Below are 3,825 nucleotides of genomic sequence, written 5' to 3' on the forward strand. Positions count from 1 at the left end.
AAGCAATTTGAATTGCTAGCTTTAGGTATTAAATTAGGAAACAATTCTAATATTACAATTGTTGGAGTCGCCCACAATCTGCTAAGAATACTATGCTAAATCAACTGGAAAATGGACCAGTTGGCCAAATGTATATCAAATAAAGTAATTGTCATTGGACACTTTAACCTATACTGACAATCACATGAAGCATATTACAGTTTTAAGAAGTGTTGACCTGAACTTAACCCAGCTAATTACGAAGCCAAAATGACAAGATTTAAAGGTGGGCTGTGCACAGGAGATGTCCTCGCAATCTGATAGATTTGGAGCTCTTTTGCAAAGAAGAGTGGGCAAATTTTGCCACGTCAAGATGTGCCATGCTAATAGACTCCTACCCAAAAAGACTGGGTACTTTAATAAAATCAAAAGGTGCTTCAACAAAGTATTAGTTTAAGGGTGTGCACACTTATGCAACAAGGTTATTGTAGTTGGATAGAGTTCTGACATGATTTATCTTTGTCTCATTCTTTTACCTCACAAAACCTGGCATTTTAACAGGGGTGTGTAGATTTTTATATCCACTGTCCATCAGTTGGTTGAGGGACACTGACATCTAAAAAGGGCAAACACAGATTTTTCGTGTAAGGTGGTCAATTCTTCTGGACTATTTAACAGATACAATTATTCGGAAGAACAGCAGATACCAAACAACCTCTCAAGACTGGATAGTGCTGGAGATACCGCAGGACTAATCAGAACTGGGTAAAACTGCTTTTGAATATGTTGTCCCACACTCTATTCAGAGAGATCTTGAGTTAAACGTTTTAGTGCCTATAAGAAATGTTACCTAGGCCTATCTTATAAATAATATTTTTATAGGGACATACTTTTTACCATACTATTTTTTAAGTATGATTTTTTTTCGTATGTCTTATTTCCATTTTGTATGTGTTGTTGTAATACATAGCTATGTGGAAGAGACATTGGTTTCAGTTTGTATAAACAAAGGTTAGTAAATACATTTATGATAACTCATGTTTTTGCACCTTGCAGTTCAGCTTCTGTAGTTCAGCTTATGATGTATTTTCTGGTTGGTAGTGAATGTCAGATCCATGCCTCCCTTCTGTTGAATGTTTCTGATCTGTTGGAACAGTTCTATGCCAGTTTTTTTCTTTGCTTTGATGAGCATTCTTTGGTTATCCACTGTTGAGGTCTGAAACCTACAGTGGGGAGAACAAGTATTTGATACACTGCCGATTTTGCAGGTTTTCCTACTTACAAAGCATTTAGAGGTCTGTAATTTTTATCATAGGTACACTTCAACTGTGAGAGACGGAATCCAGAAAATCACATTTGTATGAATTTTAAATAATTAATTAGCATTCTATTGCATGACATAAGTGTTTGATCACCTACCAACCAGTAAGAATTCCGGCTCTCACAGACCTGTTTGTTTTTCTTTAAGAAGCCCTCCTGTTCTCCACTCATTACCTGTATTAACTGCACCTGTTTGAACTCCTTACCTGTATAAAAGACACCCATCAACAACTCAATCAAACAGACTCCAACCTCTCCACAATGGCCAAGACCAGAGAGCTGTGTAAGGATATCAGGGATAAAACTGTAGACCTGCACAAGGCTGGGATGGGCTACAGGACATTAGGAAAGCAGCTTGGTGAGAAGGCAACAACTGTTGGAGCAATTATTAGAAAATGGAAGAAGTTCAAGATGACGGTCAATCTCCCTCGGTCTGGAGCTCAATGCAAGATCTCACCTCGTCAATGATCATGAGGAAGGTGAGGGATCAAGCCAGCGAATGTCCAGGCCCATCTGAAGTTTGCCAATGACCATCTGGACGATCCAGAGGAGGAATGGGAGAAGGTCATGTGGTCTGATGAGACACAAATAGAGCTTTTTGGTCTAAACCCCACTCGCTGTGTTTGGAGAAAGCGAAGGATGAGTACAACCCCAAGAACACCATACCAACTGTGAAGCATGGAGGTGTAAACATCATTCTTTGGGGATGCTTTTCTGCAAAGGGGACAGGACGACTGCACCGTATTGAGGGGAGGATGGATGGGGCCATGTATCGCGAGATCCCGTCACTCACAGTTGAAGAGTACCTATGATAAAAATTACAGACTTCTACAAGTGGGAAAAGTTGCTAAATCGGCAGTGTATCAAATACTTGTTCACCCCACTGTAAATAAGAGTATTGCACAAAAAAATGTATTACAGAAACCTTAGTGCAGTGTGCATAATGTAGCATTGTTCAACAACTTTACACACCTTGCCTTTCTTGCAGCAAACAATTGATATAAAACAAATTATAAATTGACCACAAAAAACAAACAATATTATGCCTAATCTAGCACTGTTCTACAGCCTATAACCTGAAGCCTTTTATTTGATACGGTACTCTGAGAACTCTGTTCTTACCTTATCAGTTAAAACAAATGGCCAGTCAGTAGGGTCTATTTGTGCAGCCTTTTTTTAGATGCCTGATGCTGCATCACTGGGCTGTGTTGAGGTAGAGGGGACAGGAGCACTCGATGTTGCATCACTGGGCTGTGTTGAGGTAGAGGGGACAGGAGCACTCGATGTTGCATCACTGGGCTGTGTTGAGGTAGAGGGGACAGGAGCACTTGATGCTGCATCACTGGGCTTTGCTGAGGTAGAGGGGACAGGAGCACTTGATGCTGCATCACTCGGCTGTGTTGAGGTAGAGGGGACAGGAGCACTTGATGCAGCATCCCTGGGCTCTAGTGAGGTAGAGATGGTGTCTGGAGGTGGCCCAGGATTTGCATGGGTGGGATTCAAGTATTTCAAAAGTGCATCTGAAGGGAGAAGAGGGTTATGTGACCACTGGGTGTTATATTAATTAACATTATATTAATAAAAATGCTGCTAATGTTGATACCGTATAATAATAACACCTAAGTCACATTATAGTGTAAACACAAATAGCAAGAGTAATTAAACCTAGCATTCATACACAAAACATTCAACATTCAACAGCTGTTTGCTATAATACATGTAAGACTAATAAATAATGAAAGTGCAAAGGCTAACTATTAATTACAAAAGGGGATAGGAAAGGAAAAGCATTTTTATTGACTTTTTACAAGCAGGACTAACATTGGCTAGCTAAGATGTCAATAAAATACAGGCCCATACCTGGTTTATTGAGGAAGATAGTGGATGGTTCGTTCAGCACACTTGAAAGAAAGTACATTTTTCAAAATTATGTTATAGGTTACACCCCAAACACCTGAATAGTCTTCCCAACATTCCATAATGATTTTAAGTTAAAAGTAACTGACATTAACTCTAGTTAGCTATTTAAATTAGCGAACATTACCTGTATTGTCCAAAGGAAGCTAGCTATTACTAGTAACACTGCTCCAACGGTACTATGCAATAAGAAACTATTAATTCGTCACATCACATTACCTCTGTCCTTATCCCGTTTTTTCCTACGCATCTCTTCTTTTTCTTCCCAGGGGTTTTGGTCTTTTCGACATAGTTTGAAGTAGGCTACTGACGCTAATTTATAGGCAACTCATAAGGCTATACTGTCTTTAATAGTGCTGGTGCCTCTACCTCGTGAACAACATTGATTTCTTCAGCTCGAATATTCCATTTTTATTTCAAACAATTAGAATAGATTTTTCCAACTTTGCTTTACATTCCAGATTAACCAATGTGTTGTTTGCTCTGTGACTGTAGTAACATATATTTTAGATAGCTACCGGAGATAATTTGATGTCATGTGATCGATTAACGTATATAACATTTTGGCTGAAGTCCACCCCATTGTTTGGATATAATGTTTCGTCCACC

The 3,825-nt window shown here is 39.1% G+C and overlaps 1 long non-coding RNA gene across 1 annotated transcript; it reads right to left on the minus strand.

The window, feature by feature from the left end:
- Window positions 1-2,616: 2,616 nt before the first annotated feature.
- LOC109616599 lies at window positions 2,617-3,520 on the minus strand. The gene is made up of 3 exons (XR_002197793.3): window positions 3,436-3,520; window positions 3,160-3,200; window positions 2,617-2,819 (listed from the first exon to the last, which is right to left on the minus strand). It is a non-coding gene; the product is annotated as an uncharacterized LOC109616599 (long non-coding RNA).
- Between the last annotated feature and the right edge of the window lie 305 nt (window positions 3,521-3,825).

The sequence above is a fragment of the Esox lucius genome, chromosome 14 (assembly GCF_011004845.1).
Source record: "Esox lucius isolate fEsoLuc1 chromosome 14, fEsoLuc1.pri, whole genome shotgun sequence".
Classification (NCBI taxonomy): Eukaryota; Metazoa; Chordata; class Actinopteri; order Esociformes; family Esocidae; genus Esox; species Esox lucius.